At 31.4% G+C, this 27323-nt stretch overlaps 1 long non-coding RNA gene across 1 annotated transcript; it reads left to right on the forward strand.

The window, feature by feature from the left end:
- The first annotated feature begins 22148 nt into the window (after positions 1 to 22148).
- LOC146930220 (uncharacterized) lies at positions 22149 to 24546 on the forward strand. Its single transcript, XR_015006300.1, has 2 exons — positions 22149 to 22301; positions 24220 to 24546. It is a non-coding gene; the product is annotated as an uncharacterized LOC146930220 (long non-coding RNA).
- The last annotated feature ends 2777 nt before the right edge of the window (positions 24547 to 27323 follow it).

Raw genomic sequence — 27323 nt, forward strand, 5'->3', positions numbered from 1 at the left:
GATATGTATAGGTTATGTAATAGAGTCTTGACGTAGATCGTCGAGAACTAGTATGATCGCATGAATCCCTAAGGATGTCAAGACATTATATGACTTTAGACACGTACAAATTATTAATAGAGCAAGTTATGAATTTTATGTCGATGACGATCTTAGGTTTCCCTAATCGACCGGTTTAGAATTGTGTCATAATTATGTTTTGATAGGCCTCGATGCGTTTACCGTATCTTGGGATAGCGGTATTAGGTTCCCTTTTTCCGCCATGACATGTATGAAGTTAGTAAGACCTATGACAATTAAGATGAACCTACGACGGATCTAGTATGCACGACCGTCTAGGAAAGCATGACCACACACGTATAATCAACTGCCAGGTTGTATTGTAGACACGTGGTGACCGTAGGTTTTCCCCGAGGTTACATATAGCCTAGGATTAGGTAGAACTCACTGAGACATTATGTCTCATCCCAATCCTTATTTGTTTTCAGATAAACAGGTTGGATTGCAAGCTCGTAGCCGAATGGATATTTCAGCAAGTGCACGTTCGTACCCGCTGCAGGATGATAAGGATTTCAAAGATGCCTTTGCTATGTTTTAGACAAAGTTATTTATACTCTTGTGTACGAACGCTTATGATTGTATATAATATTCATTCAGAGTTTTATTGTTGTAAATTTTAATGTATCCAGTACTAAAGATAACGAACATGCTAAGCTTTCTAGATACATTTAGTATGGGTGTTACATCTGAGGCCTCTTGAATCTTCATTCTTCATCCATCCAAGGACCACATAAATTTTCAGATGTCTTTGCTTTTCCGATTTGCATGATTTCTTCTTGAATTACATCAAAAACACCTTAAAATTGCTATGTTTCGGGAAGAATAGAATTACATACTCAAATATAGAAAACATTACAAATGTCCCAAAATCATAGGCAATTGCTCTAATACTCTTCTGTTTGGTTGGTAAAACCTTCTAAAAACGACTGAAAAACATGTTAAGAATAACGTAAGATGACTTATCATGGCAACCCCAAAATTAAATTGTTGTTTGTCCTCAAGTAACGAAAGAAAAACATAAATTATTCTTTGCGTTTTTTCAGGAAAAACATACCTTTCTAAGAGTTGTGCTCAAATGATCATTCATCAAGTCTACAACATTGACTAACTTACATCGTTAGACCCAAGTAGGACATGCTTGGAGAAACTAGCTCATATACTCAACCACACTTTTTTTCCATGATACATGTATATATCTACTAAATCCATTTGGGCTGGTCACGACATTTGCCCACTTCAGTCGTCACATGAATATACCTTGCTGTAAATTTGAGACAATTATAAACAAACAGTATAGATTAAACTATATACACACTTGATTAAACGGTCACGACATTTGCCCACTTTAGTCGTCACATGAATATACCTTGCTGTAAATTTGAGACAATTATAAACAAACAGTCAAGATTAAACTATATACACACTTTGAGGTCTTTCAGAGTTATAATGTGGCTTAGGTTAATGGTGGATATATTTGGGAAAGTAGGCTAACAAAAGAACTTGGAGTTAGATTATCAACCTAAGGATTCCTACTAAACATTAATGAACTGCCAACCTTCCTTCCTTGTCGACACTTCATCCGCTAAACTCGCTTGTTCCTTTTTCACTCCTCTAATTGGTCTTCCTACAATTGTTTTCCTTGAAGATCGTAGAGTTCTCATGTTGCTAATCTCTTTTCAAAAAGTTTGTAATTGGTTTCCTTGCAATGTCCGAACTTTCACAAATTTTAAAGAACAATATTTTACAGCAACAAGATTTTCATTTAAAATAGGGAATGTTACCTATTAGGAACAATTTTACAGTTTATTTATAATTATAATTGATTTGTAAGTTTAAACATATTAACACATATACTTGACTGACTCTACTAACCTAGATGCAATGTTGACTCGACCTAAATTACTTATTATAGTTATTACGAATTATTATTAATGACTCTACTTCTATGATTACTAGATGCTAATCCTAATCCTAAATGCAAAATTAAATGTAGTGACTCTTATGATTAAATGACCTAAATTTAACTAGACTTGATATAAAACTGTAGATATTATAACAACCGTTATATTTACTACAACTCTATAAAATGCAATGTAAACTAATTATGACCTAAAAAATGACTCTAAGAAATGAAAAGAAAATAAAATGGGTTAGTTCCTGAAAAATGAAAAGAAAACAAAATGGTTAGTACTAAATGGAAAATGAAAACAGAAAACTATGTTAGTAGCAATAAACTATATGATAAAACTAGACTCTAAAAATAAAAAGACTCAACTAGGACTAAATATTTTTGGTATTTTTAAAAATTTTGAATTTTTTTTCAATTTTTGAAACCAGAAAAATAAAATGCAGAAATATAATTGACTAAAATTTAAATGACAGAAAAATAAAAGATAGGAATAAGTGATTTGAATTGCTTAGTCGAAAATATCAACAACCCCCTGCAACGACGCCAAAAACTTGGTGATCAGATTAGGCAAATGTACCAAATCATTTACCATGTAATAAAATGTAAGTAGAGTAACGTATCCACATGGGTTGTCATTTCAACTAAACAATTCTCGTTACTTATTTTGTTTAACAAAATATAAATAAAAGATTTGAGAGATAAGAGATTGCAATTTTTATCTGTTTGCAACAGAGTAAGTTACCGTTTGGTTGCAGAAAAGTAAGCAACGGTTAGGACTCTTTGAATCCCCCCTATTTATTTATTGGAATTAAATAACATTCATGTCGTGCTTAGTTATCTTAAGTAGACTATCTAAGTGATGAGTCCATTGGGACGTTCTAACCTAATCGGTTCCTCAAGTTGCACATGTTGATCGCACGGTGATCCTTACGTGCGGGGTCTTACTCTCTCAGTTGATTTTGGTCTATCCCTCCAATGTTGAGTTGCACCTGCTGATCCACACTAAGGTTATACGTACACTACGGTATAAGGTTATACACCCTATAGGATCTGCCACCTTCGTAAGGATTATTAGTGTGGGGGTCTTACTCCGTCAAAAGTAATTGAAATATAGAGTTAAATTTCCAGTCCTAAATTATTAGTGTGGCCATCCTAAATTCCGTCAAAAGTAATTTTATTAGTGTGGGGGTCTTACTCGGTAGTTCTACAAACGAGCAGCGTTATCAGCGCCTACCTTACCAAGAGTCAAGGAGAATGGTTCTACTAGGTTTTGTTCACTCCTCATAGTCACTTGTTTACTTAATTAATAACTAGTTACATCATAGGTTCAACATATTTTACTCAATATTAGTAATGTCACCTCATAAGAACTTATTACTAGGGTAAACTCGCTTTCAGTATCTTTCGTCTAGTTACTAACTAATTACTTCATAAATAGGTAGATATAAATATCAAGATATAAGCATCAATATTAGGCTATGTCACAACCTAAGTACCTAATCTAGGATTGCGCTCATTTGAAATAAACTAAACCTAATAAAACTAAATAGCGAACAGAAAATAACTAAATAAACTATATTAAATTAAATAATTATCCAGCAAAATAAATAGATGTTCATCTTAGAACCCTAGCATTTAAATATTTAGTTACACATGGTAACTAAAGAAAAAAATACAAAAACATAAAAACATACCCTAGAAAGATAAAGAGAAGATAGAACTCCTCCTGAAGCTCCTAGAATCACCTTCATCTTGAACTGCTCTAGTTATGAACGAGAAATTATGAATTAGGAAGGCACTATTTATAGGGAAAGTTTTCACATGACTTGGGCTAAAATCACGGGCTTATAGGGGCAAAGAAGTTACAAAAAGTTTCGCAAGCAACCAGGCGCATGTGCCTGGCATCTCTAGGCGCCTAGCACCTCCGCTCATGCTCATGGGCGCTTTCTGTAATATCCTGCTCGTCAGTAAAGGGATATTACCAGTCATGCGTGTCAGAGGACTAATGTTTATTAACGACATTAGTCAAGCACGAGTTAAGTATCAGTGTCAGACTAAACGGCTATATAAGGCCACAAGGGCCATTTTCCATTCATTTTCATTTCTCTTTCTCTCTAGGTTTGAGAAAGAATTTATCTCCTCCTTCTCTCTAAGCATGTCGCCTTTTCCCTCTCCCAATCCACTCAAACTCTTTCAAGATCAATATGTGGTAACCAAGCATGGATTAGGGTGTCTTAAATTGCAAGAAACAACCGAGAGAATGGATTGAAGCTTGGATTCATAAGTTAGGGTTTGATCTTTGGGAAGCTTGAAGCTTGAGGAATCACAAGAAACATGTTAAGGTGAGTTCTTAGATAGTGTAAACCTACCTTTGGTTGTGTGATTCTAGTAAGAAAATATGAATTTAAGATAAGTTTAGTATGATGAGATTTTTGTATCCAAATGCCAATCTTGTTGATTATATGTTAAAATTGCCTTGTAAGATGTTTATTAAAATCAATATAAGTTGTTGGAGATGTTGTGTGCATTGCAGGATCAATATTGGATGAATTTGGGGTAAAAACTCAAATTCTGCACTTCAGCCTCGAAGAAACTCGCCATAAGCCTAAAACTCGCTTATAGCGAGTTTCCCCAGAACTGCAACACGCCATAAGCGAGTTGGTTCTGCCAGCTCCCACTTTTCTATGGCATGTTGGCCTATTAAAGGGCCGTAGTGCATTCTGAAGCCTTTCTTTCAATGATATACAATTGTATAACCCCTAAACAACATCAAACAATGCACATAACATCAAACGATTCTTGAAAAGAAATTCATGGTAATATTAGCTTATATGGCAAGAACGGCACAAGAGAGTTTAAGCCAAATTACTCGGGTAGCGATGAATTAAGGAAGGGAATGAATGTAGAGCCTCGACATAGCTTGTCGAGAACTAGAAAGTTATGCATGAGTCCTATGTAAGATAAGACGTGAAGTGATTAGTGTATTCTCTTCGCACATGAATAAGAATGACCATGCAAGTATGATAAGTTGTGGATTGATAAGTTAATCTCTTCACATATGATTAAGAATGATCAAGAAGGTAGTTTACCGCTAATCGGGTAGAATATGAACCCGTGGTAAATGAGTAAGCATGTATTGATTTAACCTTTCATGAATGTATAAGAACAAGACAAGTTAACATATATGGTCAAGACCATAAAGCATGATGTTGGTGTCATGTCTTTCCGTTATCCACCCAAGGAGGGATACGAGAGGTTCTCCAAGGGGAACGGGATACGCTCCGCAAGGTAGGCCCGCACGTCACTGAGGGAGTCCGATGTGCCTTAGCTAGGTTTTCATCGGTCAAGTAAGGGATTAACTTCAGGGGTTACTCCACCCGGGATTAATTCGTAAAATGAACTTAGATAATGATTGTTTGTTCAACGCTAACCTAATGAATGAACGAATATGACTATGTATGATTATGGTATGATGCTAGATATGTATAGGTTATGTAATAGAGCCTTGACGTAGATTGTCGAGAACTAGTATGATAGCATGAATCCCTAAGTATGTCAAGATACGATATGTTGTTAGACACATACGGGTTTATGCAAATAAAGCAAGCTATGAATGTTTTACCGAAGACGATCTTAGGTTTCCCTAATCGTCCGGTTTAGGTTTGTGCATGAATATGTTATGTATAGGCCTCGATGCGTTTAGAGTATCTTGGCAAAGCGGTCTTAGGTTCCCTTTAACCGCCATGACACATATGATGTAAGCAAGACCTATGACAAGTTAAGATGAACCTACGACGAATCTACTATGCACGACCTTCTGGCAAGAATGACCACACACGTATAATCAACCGGCAAGTTGTATTGTAGACACGTGGTGACTATAGGTTTTCCCCGAGGTTACCTATAGCCTAGGATTAGGTATAACTCACTAAGACATTATGTCTCATCCCGATCCTTATTTGTTTTAGATAAACAGATTGGTATGGCAAGCTCGTAGCCGAATGGATATTTCAGTAAGTGCTCGTTCGTACCGCTCCAGGATGTTATGGATTTCAAGGAAGCATTTATTATTTTTAGATAAACAGGTTTGAGTGCATTCTGTGCTGAAAATGCATGTTTTCTTTGTTTGTTTAGGTGTTTGCTTCAATGTAAGATGTCTTGGAACTTGGGAACATAATTCCTCCTTCTGTGAAGTCTTCTGATCCCTCTTGAATCTTCATTTTTAATCTTCGGAAGGACCATATAAATCTTCTGATGTCATGCTTTGCCTAATTTGCATGATTTCTTCGTGAATTACATCAAGAACACCCTAGAATTGTTATGTTTCGGGAAGAACATAATTACAGACTCAAATATAGAAAACATTACAAATGTTCTGAAATCATAGGCAATTTCTCTAATACTCCACTGTTTAACTGGTAAAACCTTCTAAAAATGACTGAAAAACATGCTAAGAATAATGTAAGATGATAATTAAATTCATTTCTTTATAGTTTAAATGTCAATGATAATTAAATTTAAATATTTTGTGATCAATTTTTTAATTTGGAGTATAAAATTCACTTTTAAATAACCATACTTAATTGACTTTAGTAATTTTTCACATAGTTTAATTTTATTTTGGGTTGTTTGATATTTTAGAATAGGGTTCAGAACTATATGTTAATGTAATTGGGAATAAAAAATAGCGAAAAATATGTATTCAAATTTTGATTATGTTAAAATGGAACCCGCAATAGTATTTTTCTTTGAAGTGCATTAGATTATTTTTTTCTAGATTATTAGAAATAAAAAAAATTATTGAAGGATTAAAGTGTATATTTCAACATTGGAGGGGATGAGAATGTAATTCAAGTTTCTCTCATGGGATGAATGAAATATTTTGTAATAAGTGAATCATCAACTTCGTCCTTGAATTTTCATGGGTCGGCCAAATTCATCCCTCAATTTATTCGAAATATCAACTTAGTCCTTGAATTTGTTAAATGTCAATCAAGTTAGCCTTCTGTTCAAACGGAGCATTAACAAGGTTGACGTGGTCGTTAACCTCTCACATGTCAGACGCCACATAGGCAGGGAATGATTTGGCCGATAATAACAAACAATTCAAAGGACTAAATTGATTGATTTGCAGAAAATGTTTTGGCTTTCTTCCCAGACGGATCTTTCTTCCCTAATTGTACGAAATTGGAACCCTAATTACACAATCTGCAATCTTCATTCCAAAATCACCAAAATTTCCTCCAACAGTTCTTCCCCAATTCAAAAAACCTCAAACCCTAATTTTTTCGTATTGAATCTGAAAGCCAAAATCCTCAAAATTTCTTGATCCAAAACTATTGAAATTGAATCTGAAATGATGGGGGGTGGGAATATGGGAAAAAACATTTATGAAAGTCGAGCTTCATCTTCAAGCTCCAAGTTTAATGGTGATGTGAGAGTGCTTGAATGTTGGTGTCCTAGAATTTGTGTTTCTAGCAAATTTAAAGGTTTGTTTAACTATTAAACATGTGATGTCATCTTGGTTTGAACAACACGTGTGTAAAGTTCTAATGAAAAGAGGTTGAAGATGATTCAGAAATGTAACCTTTCTGTAATAATATTTCCATCAAATTAGTCCCTGAATTATTTCTCTATCTATCAAATAGATCCATACGTTATATTAAAAACCCATCAAATAAGTCCCTGAATTGTTTAATCAGGTATCAAATTGATCCTTGAAGCATATATGTACAAAATTAAGTAAAAAAGCCAGAACACACAAATTGAAACTGAAATATTACATAGGCAAAAGTCATAGGTCATAAGTCTGAGAAATTACATAGGCAAAAGCAACCCAACTATGGGGCATTAACAAGTCATAAATAAAGATAAGCAAAAAGAAACCCAACTAATGGGCATAATTCAAATAAGCCTAAATATTACAAATCCAAAACATCTTTTAAACTCCACGAAGCATCACTTCTTTGGAAATCCGAGAGTTGGTATAAACTCATTGAATTTAGTAGGTTGAGTCGAACCGGGTGGACCATAGGTTGGATATGGAACCCTAATTATGCCAGCAGGAGTTGGATGAGCTGGTGCAGACGAACAAAGCAACTTGAAAAACTAAAGGATCGCCGGAGATGATGATGATTTTGGAGAGGTGAAAATGGAGAAGGTTTAGCGGGAGGTAGAAAGGTCAAGGACGGTTTTGATGTTTCTGAGTGAAATGTGAGGAAGGAAGTATAGGTAATACAGAGGCAAAATTGAAAAAACATAAAAAGATTAAACTAAAAAGTGAAAACTGGAATTTTCTTCACTTATACTTTTTCACGGATAAATTTTTATAATAAAGAACGAATACTTTATCTATACTATATATATTTTTATTACTATATGTAACAATTAACTATTAGTATTCATATTTTCTTTTTAAGTAGATCAATATTCATATATGTAAAATTAGTTTAAATGTTTTACAGGCATTCAACAATGGATGGCACATTTGAAAAGATAAAAAACGTATATAGCTATCTTGTCTTGTGACTAATTTAAAAATTTCAATTTTAGTTTAAAATTGATTGATTTGACCCTTTAACAAAGAAATTTGATGCAACATTATGTCTTTTGGTTCATAATTTTATTTTCTTTTAATGAATTTGGTTCTTAAGCTTGACCCATTAACCTATGGATATGACAATATATTTTTATAAGGCAAGGAATCAAATTGTGTTAACTTATATAAGTTAAAGGAACATATTGACCGATCTTAAAGTTTAGGGACTAAGTTGCATCAATTTATATAGGTTAAGAGGCCAAATTGATTGATTTTTAAATTAATGGACTAAATTCAATTTTTTAAATAAATTAAACCTCCAAAGAGATAGAGATATTTAAACCATAAAAATATCATATTCTCTATTCCAATCCAATTATAATTGTTTAGACATTCATCATGAAATAAGTGATATTTATTATTAAAAAAGAAATTTAATTAAAAAAAATATGTGTTTCATTTTAGATTTTTCACAATTTTTTGACAGATTTGGAAAATAATTAAGGAAAAATAAGTTACCTTCCTCAATCCCTCTCACAATTCCATGCGAAATTGAGAAGAAATTTGGCAAAATAAGTTATTTATTTGATAAGAAATTTGTTTCGAAGTTCCACATAGATTTAAGATTGGATAAAAAAACAGTACGTGTTATGTGTCAAATCCGTCTGAATATTTCTCGTTATAAAATTATTGTTGACATTGTTAATTCGTCCCAGATAGTTAATAATGAGATTGACGACATTCTGGCTAGATTTAAGGATCTTTTGCTATCCCATAATAGCATTGTTGTTAATCATGTTAGAAGGCAAACAAATAAAGTTGCTCATACGTTAGCTAGAGCATTCTTATCTCGTCACAATCCCTTTATTATTTATGATGTTCCCTCTCGCTTGTACTCTTTGATTATCAATGAAATGACATAAGTTTGTTTTTTTTTTAAAAAAAAAACTGTCTGAATATTTCTCGCTAGTATGGGACGGAACTTTCTAAAACACATATATTTGAGACATTATTTGTTAGAATATTATTTCATCCAAAATGTCTATAATTTGTCCAAAAAACTTAATGTAATGTAAAATGAAGTTTAAGGGATATAATAGTTTGATGACTAAAGTGAGAGAGTTAAAAATTGATGTGATAAAGATATTAAAAGATTCAATTATCATCTTCGATATAAAAAACTAACAATAACAACATCAATCGTTTCAAGCTAAAACTAGAGACACAATTTAGTGCCTGTTTTTCAAGAATCATGTTTTAGTTATGTTTGTATGTAAGCTTTTCTCATAAACTATTTTGTTAAAAAATGGTTTTTATGCTAAAATTGAAATAGCAGTTTTGATTTTCGAAGTAAATCATTTTTAATAGAAGATTGAAGAAAAATTGTTTGTGTTTTGAACCAAGGTGATAAAAAATTATTTTAACACATGTATAATTTTCAACCATGGTTTATGTTTTCATAAAGGTTCAACTAGGGTTTATCCTTTCCTTAAAAATCTCAATAATATTCTTCAACTTAATTGTATCAAAATCCTTGATGATAACGAGTTCTTTCAAGTAAGGACTTTAAATGGTAAATTTATAAAATTTGTGTATTTAATGCATTGAAAATTAAAACATTTGACTTTTTAAAAAATACTTCCTCTGTTCCAGATTATATGAGAATATGTAATTAATTTTGTATTAGAAAAAGATATTATGAGTTGTTTTACAAGATTATTCTTTATAAATAGTATGAGAAACATAAATTAAAGAATTGAAAGATGAGAGCTTGATAAAAAGTTAACGGTATAATAGAAAAAGTTATATTAATTTTCAATTAGTATTGTAAAACGACCTATAATTTGAGACAATTTATTTTTTCTTTCCAAAAGCGACTTATAATTTAGGACGCATGAGTAATTTTTTTAATTTGAAATCACTAAACAATGCTCTCGAAAGCACTCATTAGTAAACCTTTACTTTTATTTAAATTTTTTCTATCATATACAAATTTACACATGTTAAAAAGTTTAAAAAGTTCAAATTTAACAATAACCGTAAAAGTTTCTATCTGAAAATGGGTGGACTATAACACCTCTTGGCTCCCCCAATCCATGCCATAACACCTCTTGCCTCCTTCACAAACTTGCAACGTGAGAGGACTCATGTCATCTTCAAACTTATATGCAACATTTATTTTGGTGTTATGTTTAAGAATAAAACTTTGTTTTTTATTAGTCTTTTTGATTTTTAAATGTGTCTTTAGTTAGTTAATATAATCCTTATATATATTTTTCACTAATCAATTTGGTCTATATAATTAATATCAAAAGAAATATTTGAAGATGTGCTCATAGTTTTGATAAAATTCAAATATTTTAGTGATAATACATCACATATTTAGAGACCCAAATGACTACTCTAAATCGGTAGTGAATATATCAGTCCATTAATGTTCAGTATCAATGAATTGTATATCCAAAATTAAAATAGGGTTTTCAAATTATTTAAGATGATGGTTCTACTACAAATTTACATATATAGTGCCGCACTATTCAAAGTTTCTGACTACGCCAAGGCACCCATGATTTCAAAAGTTTACCCCAATGCATGCCTCCCTACAAGCTTGCAACGTGGGAGGACTCAGTGCATGGCACCCAATGCATGTTCGACTTCAAAAACCAACAGATCACATAAAAACTTGCAAAGATCACATAAGACACCCGTGATTTGAAAAACAATTGAACATTGAAGGTTACTCATATTTTAAACTTCTGACAGATTGCTATGTTTGAGTTGCATAGATATGCTAGACATTTCAGTCTTTGCGTGTTCTAATTTACTCTACTTAATGCTATTGATGCTATCATAGTTTAAACTTCTGACAGATTGCTATGTTTGAGTTGCATAGATATGCTAGACATTTCAGTCTTTGCGTGTTCTAATTTACTCTACTTAATGCTATTGATGCTATCATAGAAGTGATGCAATCATGTAGTAAGTTGTAAGTGTCGGCACCTAAAGCATTCATGCAGCATGCACCTCTTCCCTCCCCCAATGCATGTCCACCTGATTAAATTCCTTTTAGTCTCTTTCAAAGCATTCACGCATTGATAATGGGCAGTAACGGATCAAGATAGATTATGAGGGTGGGTGGGTCAACTGGTTATGGACTTATGGTAGCTTATGAATGAGTGTGTTTTTTTTTTTTTTAACGTGTGAGTTGATTTTTTTTTTCTTAAGGTGTTGAGTTCCTTTCTTATTTTTCTTTTAAGGCGGTGAGTTCATTTTTCTATTAAAACGTTGAATTCGTCAAATTAATTAATAATTAAAATAACTAAACTATTTAAACTTAAATTTGTTTTAAATTAACTAAAAGTGAGGAAGACGTCAAGAAGAAGTTTAGACACTCCGACTAGGTCGGTACTCCTAAGAAGCCATCATCCTCTACCACTCACTCATATAAATATTATTAGAAAAAAATGGAAAATCTTATAATTAGTAAGCAATATATTAGATAAAAATAAAAATAAAAATAAAAGTAATATAATAGGTAGTTAAATTAATCTAGTTATTTAAACTACTCAGAATTATATCAAGTGATTGAATTAATTAAATTATTTTTATGAGGTTTTTTATCTCAAGGGTATTTTTGTATTTTCTGATATAATCAAAATTTCCCTTTTCTCTGTTTCTTTTATCTTTCTCTTATATCAAATCAAACAATCCCTCTATTAAATAAGTGACTTCACATATTTTCTGTTTTTTTTCATTTGTTTTTGTGATTTCGTCAACTCTCAACGACTCTGTTTGTTTTCATTTCATGTCTTTGTGCGGTGTATTTTTTATTTCCCGTCTTAGTGCGGTGTTTATTTGATTCAGCTTGAAAGATTAGCTTTGAGCAAGTGCTGATCCGATCAATGACAATGACTTTGGCGTCGTCAATGTTGCAGATCCGGAGACATGAGTATTCCGGAGACTTGAATATAATCATATTAGTCATATTTGTAGGCATAGATACTTTGCTGTTTTATGCTATTAATATGGATGTTGTGAGTTTGTTCACAGATTCGTTCTTTTTGTTTTTAGCGAATTTGGATTTGTATTGTATCGATGTACTCTATCAATTTGAATGAATGAATATCGTTTACTTTTGTCAAAAAAAAAACCCCTTAAATCTATTGTATTTCCCACATCTTTCTCTCTTCTCATACCCTTTCTTGCCTATTTCTCTCTTCACAAATTCTTTTCTAAAACAAACACATCCTTCAAGATAGAGAAAAAAAATTATAAATGAGACTTTTTTTTTCTTCATGAGACCAAAGAGTGAATCAAGCAATACAAAATTGGACTAAGACCTTCTTTATGTCCAACACGGTATTTAAAAGTTTTGATTCTTAAAAGTCACTTCCCTTTACATTTATTTATTTGGATGAAAAAATACTGGTCAATAATATAGTTTAGATATATCAATTGTTTAATGGATCTAAAAAGTAAAATGATAATTATAGTTACGATTGAAGATTTTTTTTTTAGGTGCAGACCGGAGTAAATATTGGTCGACCATTTGAATGTGAAATGTTGTTTTTGGTGGTGCAGATTTATAAAATTGGAATTCATAATGATATGAATACAAGAAGGTTTGGTTGAAGAAGTGTTGCAATCACCTTAGTAAATATTTTCGAAACATAAGACGCGAAATTCAACACATGCAATTGGACACTTGAAACAATGCAAATCGTTTTAGTAGTCTCTTTCAAGAATTGATAATGCAATGCCTTAATAAATTGACACTGAAGCAGAATTAAAATTGAATAAGACAGATTTTAGGGAGACTATAACATCTCTTAGTTGAGGAAGTGTTGCAATCACTTGAGTAAATAAAGGCACGCAGCACAAAACGTGTAAGTTAGGCACTAAAAGTATTCATGCATGAGTCTTTCAAAATATAGATAATGGAGAATAACGGATTAAACGTTAATTTCCCTATTGTGTCAATAAGTACAATTGCATTGTACCATTAAACAAATACTCATTCCTTATTATGAAGAAAAACCGAAAAAAAAAAGAGAAATCAAGACAATAATTAGTTACTGATAATTTTTTTGAATGTTTTTACTAATATATGGTTAAAAATGCCTTTTCAACAATAATCATATCTTTACACCAAAAAAAAAAAACAATAATCATATCTTAAGAGTTGTGACATTTTCTTTTTATAAATAGAAACAAAATAAAGACCGAAGGGAGTATAAAATATCTTTCTTTGAGAAGCAAATTTAAAATAACTTGAAATTGAACTTATAAGGTTTCGTCTTATAAAAAGTGTCTCAACGTTTCATCTTATAAAAAGCGTCTTATTTAGGTTGTATGTGGTTCTTTAGAAAAGAATTTGTTCTGTTGATAATGGTAAAATGAATATTATTTTTTAAAACATTTTTATTAGTTTGTAGTGATTGGAGTAATCAAGTGGAGTGAAATTCAGCACATTAGAATATATTAGTGGAAAATATAATGGATTTTTCATTGATATTCTACTGTAAAAGTCATTTCAAAACAGAGAGAATATTTTGTCAAAAAAAAAAAACAGAGAAAATATTATAAATGAGACTTTTTTACGAGCCCAAAGAGTGGATCAAGCAACACATAATTGGACTGAGACCTTCTTTATGTCCAACACCGTATTTCAAAGTTTTGATTCTTGAAAATCACTTCCTTTTACATTTATTTATTTGGATGAAAAAATATTGGTCAATAATATAGTTTAGATACATCAATTGTTTAATGGATCTAGAAAGTAAAATGTTTTTTATAATAGATTGAAGAATTTTTTTTAGGTGCAGACTGGAGTAAATAATGGTTCATCATTTGAATGTGAAATGATGTTTTTCGCGGTGCAGATTTATAAAACCGGAATTTATATGGGTGTATGCGTAGTTTTTTAAAAATTGGTGGGAGGTAAAAAATGGCTTTCCAAATTTTTTATATTTAAATCAAGCAATTGAGTTTAAATGGTTCTTGAGCTCCACCAAATGATGAATCGTTCAGAAGAATTCAAGTTCAATTTCAAGATACAATAGTTCTTGATTATACTATACTTATCCCACAACCGAACATTGAATTTTAATAATTAATTCCCCTGGGAGCTAAACCGTTAACGAAAAAAAGACATTGTATTTAACTTTTTTACCAATAAATATTTGTAACCACCACGACAAAAATAAAATAGTTAATAAGGATAATTTCGTAAAATAACCATTCTCTTTCTTTTAATCATTGCATTTCTTAATATGTGTGTAAACACCTAAAACGACACTCATTTTGAAACGGAGGGAGTAAAATATTTCTAATGAAGTACTGGGTAAAAGTCCTTTTCTGTTTTAGGAAGTGAGTAAGTCCACTTAAGGGCTAACGGGAGCGAGTAAAATATAAACTTTTTTTTTCTGGTGGTCGGGGTTTGAACCCCAGACCTTGCATATTATATGCATTGTCCATACCAACTGAGCTAAGTTCACGAGGACGAGTAAAATATAAACTAATCGGTGGTAAAATATTACCTACTCAGTTTCTTTTTAATGGTTGTTTTAGAATTTTAGAATAGTATCACTAAAATAAGGAAATAGATTTTTCTAAACTTTTTTTCTATTATACTTTCATTTTAATCCATCAATGTATTATTATTCTTTTTGCACACATTTTCTTAGGGATGTCAATGGGTACCTATGGGTACGGATAGTATGATATCCGTCTCCGCCCCGTTGGATAAATATGATACCCGTGTCCGCCCCGTACCCTTGTGGGTATCCACTATGCAGTTACACACAGGTATTGAGGTATCCATGGGTGTGCATGGTACCCATGGATTTTTTTTTTTTTTTACAAATAATAAATTTTTTAATTACCAAAAAACTTCAACTTTTAAACATTCATGCATAATCCATTCAAAATTTTATAAATCATACATAATTCATAGAAAATTCATGATTCTTACATAATCCATATGATATGTTCTATGATGTGAATGAAGTGGAAACAGTGAACTTAATAAGAAGGGAGAAATATGCAAGAGATAGAGAGTATGAGAAGGGAGAAAGATGTGAGAAACACAGTAGATTTGAAAGATTGTTTGATATGAGATAAAGATAAAAGAAACAGAGAAGAAAGAAGTTTTGATTATATCAAAAAGTACAAAAATACCTTTGAGATAAAAAATCTCATAAAAATATTTTAATTAATTCAATCACTTGATATAGTTTTGAGTAGTTTAAATAACTAGATTAATTTAACTACCTATTATATTACCTTTTTTTTTTATTTTTATCTATTATATTACTTACTCTTTCCGTCTCACAATTATTGTCTTTTTTGCATTTTTTCTTTTTCTCAAAATAATTTTCACTTTACAAAACCAATGCAACATTTATTATTTGTTTCCATTATTCTATCATAATTTATTGAATTTCATTCAACTTAACTACTCCAGTAACTACAATTAATAAATGTGTTTTAGTAAATGCAACTAATTTACCATTGAAATCAACATAATTAATCATTTTCTTAATAATTGTGCACAAACTTTAAACGACTAATATTGTGAGACAGAGGGAGTATTAATTATAAGATTTTCTAATTTTTTTCTAATAATAGTTACTCCTTCCGTTCCTTTTTAATTGTCACTTTTAGAGAAAAATTGTGTTCCTATTTAACTGTCACTTTCAAAGTTCAATGCAACATTAAATGTTGTTTTACCAATATTACCCTTAAATATTTATTGCGGAAAGAGAAACACATGGAATGAAATATTAAATTAATAAGGTCATTATAGTAAAAGTAAAAACAATATCAAAAGTAGTAACTTTTATTGATTATCTTGGTTTGTGTAAAATGTTAAAAAGTGACAATTAAAAAGGAACGGAGGTAGTATATGAGTGAGTGGCAAAGGATGGGAGTTTCTTATAAGTGTCTATCTAATTGAGATGTATACGTTTCTCCCTGATGTCTTCCTCACTTTTAATTAATTTAAAATAAATTGAAGTTTGAATAGTTTAGTTATTTTAATTATTAATTAATTAGGTGAATTCAACTTTATAATAAAAAAATGAACTCACGCCTTAAAAAAATAAGAAAGGAACTCACCTTAAAAAAGATAAATGAACTCACAAGTAAAAAAAAAAAAAACGGAAGAAAAAAACAATTAATTCATAAGCTACCATAATCAATCCACCCTCCCACCCTCATAAGCTTATTTTATTTACCAAAAATCTACAAGGAAACCAAAAATCTATCTTGATCCGTTATCTATGCTTTGAAAGAGACTAAAAGGAATTATTCAGGTGGACATGCATTGGTTAGCCCATGAGGTGAATGTTGTGTGAATGCTTACATGTTTTATACTGCGTGTCTTAAAATCTATTCCCTCCGTTTTTAAATATAAACAAAATTTACTTTTTAGGTTCATTTATTTATTGATATATGTGGTTTATAATATGGACCCATACATCATTAAATGAATGAACGTAAAAAGTATCTTGATGGCAACACTTCTTTAATAGCATTAATAATAATAGCATTAAGTCAAAGCAAATTAGAACACGCAAAGACTGTTTTAATAGAGAGATCAGAGAGGGGCAGACTGAAGTGTCCAAGACTATTTTTTCTCACAAGAGATAATTTGTTTTGGAGAGAAATTCTCTCTCCAATATTTTTTTTTAGGGACTCTCTAATCTTAAATATAAAAAATAAATAATTACATTTTTTATCTTAAATTAAACAAATATAACTTACTTTGACTCTATTTAATGCATGTTATTTTTCCTAATATACATTTTAATTCATGTAAGTTTTATTTTTACTATTTTTATTCACATAAAACAAGTTCCAATAGATGGTTTTTTTTCATATTTTTTTTTATTTTTTTATCAAATCAAGAAAAGTAATTGCATATAAGTAAATTTTTTAACTTAGATATTTTTTATAATTGAAATTCGAGATAGTATTGTGATTAAATAAAAAAAAGTAATAATTTTATGGCTAAACTGCACTTTTCGCCCCCTAAGTTTTAAAAAGTTACGATTTTATCCCCCTATTAAAAAAATGTAAAAAAATGACCCCATGTTTAGGGAAATATGTTCTTTTGGCCCCTTAAAATTTGGGAAATATGCTTTTTGACCCTTTATCTTTACAAAAAGTTGCAATTATCGCCCCTTTTTTTGGGACACATGGCGTCTACTCAGCAATTTTGGGACAAAAGGGGCCAAAGTTTCATTTTTTTTTAAAAACTAATGATTGTGTTGGTTTAGTTTTTTTTTTTCTTCTTATAATAAAGAGGGAATATTTGTTTAAGGGAAATAGTAACAAGTACTTTAAGGACATTTGATAAGAAATTTAAAGTAGAAATTTTATCTTTACGATTAGTGCATTCAACAAATTGAAACATCAAAAACAACTTTTTTTTTTCATAAAAATTATCAATGGTTTTCATTTTTAGATTTTTAGTGCCCTTATTTACAAGACCCTTTGTCTAGCAGTAAAATGCTACTGTACTTATTGACACAATAGTGAAATTAAAGTTTGATCCGTTACTGTCCATTATCTATGCTTTGAAAAAGACTAAAAGGAATGCTACTGTACTTTTTAATGCCCTTATTTACTCCTGCGTGAATGACAACTTACATGTTATATATTTACCCCTGCGACCGGTGATTGCAACAAGGCTTCCTATATTGTACTGCGTGCCTATGTTACATTAATATCAGACGCAAAGACTGTTTTAATAGAGAGAGTGGCAGGCTGAAGTGTCTACCATATCTATGCAACTCAACATAGCAATCTGTCAGAAGTTTGAAATATGAGTAACCTTCAAAATTCAATTGTTTTTCAAATCACATGTGTCTTAAGGATGAAAATGACAACTGTTTCTGATTCGTCCCACGTTGCAAGTTTGTGAGGGAGGTAGGAGGGAACCCTTCATGAATTGGGGTGGACCACGGTCCATCCGAAAAAATAAAAAATTATAGGTTTATTTTGCGAGATTTTAAACAATTTTACGACGTTTTTTGTTTTCGTCACATCCAAATCTCTATAAAGCGGTGTAGCGGCCCACCCGGAAAATTTAAAAAATTAACAATTATATGTCTATTTTGCGAGATTTTAAACAATTTTATGACGCCTTTTGTTTTCTGCACATCCAAATCTCTATAAAGCGGTGTAGTGGCCCACAAATAAAAATAAAAAAATAAAAATTAGATCAATTTTGTGAGATTTTAAACAAATTTTCAACGGTTTTAGATTTCAGCAGTTCCACAAGTAGTATACATGATTTTTGTCGTGTCTATGTTTGGCTGGTTAGCAAAGGCTTACATACCTTATAATTTGTGGGGGTTTCAAACCCCCTTACATTGTCTCTCAACTAAAACTTGTTTCAATTAATTAACATTTGTACTATAAAAAAAAAGCTTCATAATTTAGTGGCCCACCCAAGTCTTTTTTTTTGGCTCCACCACTAGTGCTATGGTATGCATTGGAGAGTTAAGAGGTGCTATGGTATGTATTGTGGAGCTAAGATGTTCTATGGTATGTATTGTGGAGCCAAGAGGTGATATGGTTCATCCTCCAATTCAAAAATCTGTTGTATTCGGTTTTCAATAAAATTGTAAATAACATGTTGAAAATATAAACTAACTCTCTTTTTTTAAGGATAAAAACGTAAAAAAACAATGATTACAAACAACTTTAATACAAATTTCAACTTTCTTAAACTACCCTTTTGTACTCCCTCCGTCTCACAATTATTGCCTTTTTAGCATTTTTTTCTCTCAAAATAATTGTCACTTTACAATATCAATGCATCATTTATTATTTTTTTTCCATTATTATACACTTGTTTATTGAATTTCATCCAACTTAACTACTTCACTAACTACAATTAATTAAGATGTTTTAGCAAATATTACTGTATTAATTTTACCATTGAAATCAACACAATTAATCATTTCCTTAATAATCGTGCACAAACCTTAAACGACTTATATAAGGACAAATGTATTGTTTTTCCGTAAACTTGTAGTCATTCAATTTGAAGATCTCGAGACTACTAAAAAAACATCATTTCATGTCCCTAATTATATGCCCTTTGGAGAATATTTTTGTTGTCTTTTGTTATAAGATCATTTGTTATTTCCAACTACATTAATTATTTCTTTACATACATACTCTTATTTATTATACATTTTTTTTAATCAGCATTAAATAGCATGTCGAAAACATAAACTGACTCTCTTTCTTAACATATAAAATTGTAAAAACAATAATAATTACAAACAAATTTAATACATATATCAACTTTCTTAATTCGCGTGATTTTATCAAAAATGTCTTATAAATAAAGACAGAGGTAGTAGAAATTTTTACGGTTATTGTTATAGATTAAAATCAAGATTTTACCAATGAGTGTTTTCGGAGCATTGTTTAATGATTTCAAATTTAAAAATTATTTTTTAAAAAAGTCACATGTTTTAACTTTTAATGCATTAAACACACAAATTTTATATAAATTTCCCATTTAAAATCCTTAAAATGTATTCAAAAGCACTCGCTAACATTATTTTGGAGACTTTTTAAGGAAAGCATAAACCATAGTTGAACCTTTCTTCAAAAATAAAGGCTTAAAAGCAGTTTTCGCCCTCTAAATTTCACGAAGGTGCGATTTCCCTAAGAAAAAAAAACTACCAAACGGTCCCCTAAATTTTGCAACTGTAGCAGTTTTGGCCCCCCCAAGACCAATTTTTGGTAAAAAAAAAATTAAAAAAATAACATGTGGCACCTCACTTAGGGTGCCATGTCAGCGTAGACCGAATCAAAATTGGCTTTGGGGGCCAAAACTGCCACAGGTGCAAAACTTAGGGGGCAGTTTTGTAGTTTTTTTTCTTAGGAGGCAAAAATCGCAACTTTGAGAAAGTTAGGGAGTTAAAACTGCTATTAGACCAAAAATAAACCATGTTTGAAAATTATACATGTGTTAAAATAACTTTTTATTAATATGGTTGATAACACAAATAATTTTTCTTCAATCTTCTATTGAATATGATTTACTTCAAAAGTAATCAAAATTGCTATTTCAATTTTAGCACAAAAACCATTTTTTAACAAAATAGTTTATGACAAAAGCTTACCTACAAACATAACAAAAATATAAAAATAGTTTTAGTTTGAAACGATTAATGTTGTTGTTAGTTTTTCAACCCGAAGGTGATGATCGAATCTTTTAATATCTTACCTCTCACTTTAGTCATCAAACTAACTTTGTATCCCCTAAACATCATTTTAAATTACATTAACTTTTTTGGACAAATTATAGACATTTTGGATGAAATAATAATAGATAATCCTTTATTATAAAAGCTAGACTTGCTTGGCTATCATGTTTGCCCTAATCCTCCTTAATTTGCCCTAATTCTTTAGCTTTTTTCCCTCCTAAACATGTACTAATTGCTCGAGTAATCTCATCCGTTCAAGCACTTGATCACATCCGTTTATTCAAACTTGAATAAAGTTCTCTCACTTCGTTAATGCAATTGAATACGTATTAAAGGCTAATCAAGTCGGTCAACATTCCCCTACACTAATTGCTAATCTGAAATAACAATTCCCCTACACTAATTGCTAATCAGAAATAACATAAACATCACTTAGAAAGTGGCAATTGAAAATGTTTCACGCATACATTTTTTACTATTTCACGCATACACTAATTCCTATCACATTATTCTACTGACATTTCAATGTTTCACGCATGCATTTTTTACACTATAATGTGCTATCCGATATAGAGTGATAGGAAGATATGCGTTTCAAGGTGAAATTTCCCTCGAATTTTACCACTAAAGTATGCACTAACCACTCTACCAATTACTACCTATTAAAAAAATTATGACCTACTTATTTCAAATATTAACACGTATCAAGGTTGATTCGATTTTGAATATTAATTATTACGTACTGTTAATGGCAATTAAGAACATAGTTAATGGCTTGAAAACGTCGTTAATGGCAATTAAAAACTTTTAAGTCGCATATTTTTCTATATGAATTACTTTTAATTGCTTTTATGCATTATGCACCAATCACTCTACCGATTACTACCTATTAAAAGCAATTAACTACGTACTTATTTCAAAAATTAACACGTATCAAGGTTGATTCGATTTTGAATAGTAATTATTACGTACTGTTAAAGACAATTAAGAACGTAGTTAATGGCTTGAAAACGTCGTTAATGACAATTAAAAACTTGAAAGTCGCATATTTTCGTATATGAATTACTTTTAATTGCTTTTATGCATTATGCACTAACCACTCTACCAATTACTACCTATTAAAAGCAATTATGACGTACTTATTTCAAAAAATAACACGTATCAAGGTTGATTCAATTTTGAATAGTAATTATGAAGTAGTGTTAATGGCAATCAAGAACGTAGTTAATGGCAATTAAAAACTTTTGAATAGTAATTATTACCAATAGAAGACTATGATTAATCACATTTGAAACTAACGAATAGAATTGTCAATTACCTATTTAAATACCACTTAGTTTTGCTAATACAACCATTCTCGACTTTAAGCAAATTTAAGCAAATATAACTCTTTCTGGCACTTGCTAATATGACAAACATTTTCACCCCCATTTCAGCTGTGACAGGTGGAAAGAAGGATTTGAAGTTGATTGTCCGTGTGACCCATATATGGCTGATCCGTGATAAGGAAAATCCAGACGATATCATCTTCATGAACATGATATTGGTTGATGAGAAGGTATATTACATAAATCTATTGTATAAATAAATGATCCTTTTTTCAAGTTGCCACTACGATAACATATACTATGGTTTATGTTAATGACATGTTATTTTTTGTTTAGCGAGGACAGATCCATGCCACTGTTCATAAGTTCCTGGTGCCAACGATTCAAGGAATGATTGAAGAAGGAGGAACATATAAGCTAGATAATGTCATGGTAGGATTTAATGAGGGGAATTGCAAACTCTTGCCACACAAGCACAAACTTAATATGGAATTGGTGTAAGGCTTGGATCAAATTTCAAAGGAGTCAATTTTTGTTTGTTTTGCTTGGCTATCATGTTTGCCCTAATCCTCCTTACTTTTCCCTAATTCCCTAGCTTTTTTCCCTCCTAAACATGTACTAATTGCTCGAGTAATCTCATCCGTTCAAGCACTTGATCACATCCGTTTATTCAAACTTGAAAAAAGTTCTCTCACTTTGTTAATGCAATTGAATACGTATTAAAGGCTAATCAAGTCGGTCAACATTCCCCGACACTAATTGCTAATCAGAAATAACAATTCCCCTACACTAATTGCTAATCAGAAATAACATAAACATCCCTTTGAAAGTGACAGTTGAAAATGTTTCACGCATACATTTTTTTACTGTTTCACGCATACACTAATTCCTATCACATTATTCTACTGACATTTCAATGTTTCACGCATGCATTTTTTACACTATAATGTGCTATCCGATATAGAGTGATAGGAAGATATGTGTTTCAAGGTGAAATTTCCCTCGAATTTTACCACTAAAGTATGCACTAATCACTCTACCAATTACTACCTATTAAAAGCAATTATGACCTAATTATTTCAAATATTAACACGTATCAAGGTTGATTCGATTTTGAATATTAATTATTACGTACTGTTAATGGCAATTAAGAACGTAGTTAATCGCTTGAAAACGTTGTTAATGGCAATTAAAAACTTTTAAGTCACATATTTTTGTATAGGAATTACTTTTAATTGCTTTTATGCATTATGCACCAATCACTCTACCGATTACTACCTACTAAAAGCAATTAACTACGTACTTTTTGTATAGGAATTACTTTTTATTGCTTTTATGCATTATGCACCAATCACTCTACCGATTACTACCTATTAAAAGCAATTAACTACGTACTTATTTCAAAAATTAACACGTATCAGGGTTGATTCGATTTTGAATAGTAATTATTATGTACTGTTAAAGACAATTAAGAACGTAGTTAATGGCTTGAAAACGCCGTTAATGACAATTAAAAACTTGAAAGTCGCATATTTTCGTATATGAATTACTTTTAATTGCTTTTATGCATTATGTACTAACCACTCTACCAATTACTACCTATTAAAAGCAATTATGACATACTTATTTCAAAAAATAACATGTATCAAGGTTGATTCGATTTTGAATAGTAATTATGACGTAGTGTTAATGGCAATCAAGAACGTAGTTAATGACAATTAAAAACTTTTGAATTGTAATTATTACCAATAGAAGACTATGATTAATCACATTTGAAACTAACGAAGAGAATTGTCAATTACCTATTTAAATACCACTTAGTTGTGCTAATACAACCATTCTCGACTTTAAGCAAATTTAAGCAAATATAACTCTTTCTTGCACTTGCTAATATGGCAAACATTTTCACCTCCATTTCAGCTGTGACTGGTTGAAAGAAGGATTTGAAGTTGATTGTCCGTGTGGCCCATATATGGCTGATCCGTGATAAGGAAAATCTTGACGATATCATCTTCATGAACATGATCTTAGTTGATGAGAAGGTATATTATATAAATCAATTGTATAAATGAATGATCCTTTTTTCAAGTTGCCACTACGATAACATATACTACGGTTTATGTTAATGACATGTTATTTTTTGTTTAGCGAGGACGGATCCATGCCACTGTTCATAAGTTCCTGGTGCCAACGATTCAAGGAATGATTGAAGAAGGAGGAACATATAAGCTAGATAATGTCATGGTAGGATTTAATGAGGGGAAATACAAACTCTTGCCACACAAGCACAAACTTAATATGGAATTGGTGTAAGGCTTGGATCAAGTTTCAAAGGAGTCAATTTTTGTTTGTTTTATTTGTAATGACTATTAACAAGAGTTACTTTAAGAGATGGGTTGAATGTAAAAAAAAAAAAAAAAAAGGGTTGATGATAAGCAATGATGAATGTGAAAATACTAATGTCACTTCAAATGTCGTTTTTATAGTATTTAGTAATGTATGATAAATAATGTAAAATGTACGGTTTTCAAGCTATATTAATGTCAAGATGATATGATTAATGTAATACATTTTTATCTTGTGAATATTTCATTTTTTTTATTATTATGATATAACTTATTCGTACATATTTTAGTCGGTAGGACCCGTGCGGAGCACGGGTCAATGGTCTAGTGTCTCAAATATAAGTGTTTTAGAAAGTTTAGACCCATCCTTAAAAAAAAAAAAGTTTAGTCCCATATCAGGGAGAAATATTCAGACGGATTTGACACATAACACATATATGTGGAACTTTGAACAAATTTCATATCAAATAAATAACTTATTTTGCCAAATTTCATCTCAATTTTGAATGGAATTGTGAGAGGGTATGAGGAAGTTATTGGGTCATGATCATGTTATTTCTCAAGGAGAAGTAGCAGTAGACACATCAAAGGTTGAAATTATGCTAAATTTAGGCCCAGGAATGTCTCAAAAGTCAGGAGTTTACTAGGTTTAGCCAGTTATTATCGGAGATTTATCATGAAGTTTTCTCAGATTGCGTTGCCTTTGACACGTCTAATTTGGAAGGATGTGTCTTTCGCGTGGGGCGAAGAATGTGAGAAGAGTTTCAGAACCTTGAAGAAGAAGTTGACTAAAGCACCGTATTTAACCATTCCAAATCCAAACAAAAGATACATTGTGTTTTGTGATGCGTCTTCTAAAGGCCTTGGCAGTGTGTTGATGCAAGGTGACATGATTTGTCACTTAGTAACAAAAGAAATTATTGTTGGAGGCTCAAAGGGGTTTAACAAAGGATAATAAGAATATAAAAGGGAGGCTTGAAAGGATCAAGGTCCCATAAAAAATTGCCTCGTATATAATAAAAGACGACTGATCGTTTGTAAAGAACGGCCGCAAATTAGAGCAAAATTAACATTCATATGGAACACTCTTAACATTCATATGGAACACTCATGATAAAAAGAATCATAGTAGTTAGATGGATGGAAATATTTGGCTTAAAATCTCATTGGTTATGCTATTTAGAAAAGATATGGTGACTAATATGAGTACCTTCAGTAGTAAGCCCCAAAAATTATCGTGCTCTTGAATGTAATGGAAAACTAGCCTCCGCTGTAAATGTTATGAAATAATTCTATACTATGAAAAAAAATTAAGGATAAATAGAAACATTATAAATGTAATGCAAAGAAATAAAATTTTATATGATAATACTTGAGGGTTAGCAACAATAAAAGAAAGGAAATTGTTCAGAAAGGAAATCTCAGCTTAGCTTATTGAAAAGGAAATAAATGCGGAAAATAAATTGATGGGTTGCCTCCTATTCAGCTCTTCTTTCAGGTCACTAGCTTGATGAAATAGGTTGTCTCCTATTCAGCGTGTGTTTTACTTCTCGATCCAGACGAATATGTCTAACTTGTGCTCAGGAGCCACTGACCTTCAGGCTCCTTGTCTTCCTCCTGATCTTTAACCTTCAGGTTGACTTCTTCCTTCGGCATAGCTCTCTGCCTTAAGTAACGGTATTTCCCAGAAACTTTATAGGTGATGTAGTCTTCTCCTGATTTGATGATAATTTCCCCTTGATCCACATTTATTATAGCACATGCAGTGGCAAGAGAAGGTCTCCCTAAAATAATTTGAACTATATCAATTCTGTTCATTTCAATAACCACTACCTCGATAGGGAAAGTAAATTCATCTATATTTACATTCACAGTCTCTGTCACATCTTCAACATTTTTTAGAGATCCATCAACAAATCATATTCTTACATCGCAAGGTTTTAACTCAGTTCCTTCAATCTTGTTGAAAAGCGATAGGGTCAACTCGCTTTCGGTATTTTTCGCTAGTTATTAACTAATTACTTCCTAGACAGATAATTATTAGTATAAGGACATAAATATCAAGATATAAGCATCCATATAGTAATAACAATGTTAGGCCCTGCCACAACCTAAGTACCTAATCTAGGGTTACGATCCTTTGAAATAAATAATTCCTAATAAAACTTAATAGCGAACAAAAGATAGATAAAATAAAAACAACATTAAATTAAATAAATATCCAACAAAAATAAATAGAGGTTCATCTTAGAACTCTAACATAAAAAGATTTAATTACACATGGTATCTAAAAACAAATTACTAAAGATAAAAACATACCCTAGAAAATCAAGGAGTAGATAGAAACTCTACTAAAGCTCCAAAGTTTCCTTCCTCTTGAACTGCCACAGTTACGAACGAGAAATTCTGAATGAGGAAGGCTAGTATTTATAGTGAGAGTTTCTACCTAGGTTTGGGTTAAAAGTGCGGGCTTTACCCAAAACAAAAGCAGGAAAAGACACTTGCGCCCCGTATTTTCAAATGCACGGGGCACGTGGCTAGCATGCCTAACGCATGTGAGTGCTGGGCAAACAATGCCCTAGGCGCATGGAAAATTCCCTAGAGTCATGGCTTGCAAAATCTGTGCCCTAGGAACTTTTTCATGTGCTAGGCATATAACATCAGTTCCTGGGCCCAAATTCTCCGATTTTCTGTCGTTTTTAGGTCTTCGTCTTCAAATAATTTGCCTCGGAACTTTGGGAACATAATTCCTCCCTCTTGTAAGTTTCCTGAGGCCTCTTGAATCTTTATTATTCATCTTCCTAAGTCTTCACAATTCTTCATATGTTCTTGATTTGCCGATTTGCATAATTTCTTCGTGAATTACTTCAAAAACCCCCTAAAATTGCTATGTTTCGGAAAACTAGA

The sequence above is a fragment of the Medicago sativa genome, chromosome 4 (assembly GCF_051527215.1).
Source record: "Medicago sativa cultivar Bolivia chromosome 4, Bolivia_mono, whole genome shotgun sequence".
Classification (NCBI taxonomy): domain Eukaryota; kingdom Viridiplantae; phylum Streptophyta; class Magnoliopsida; order Fabales; family Fabaceae; genus Medicago; species Medicago sativa.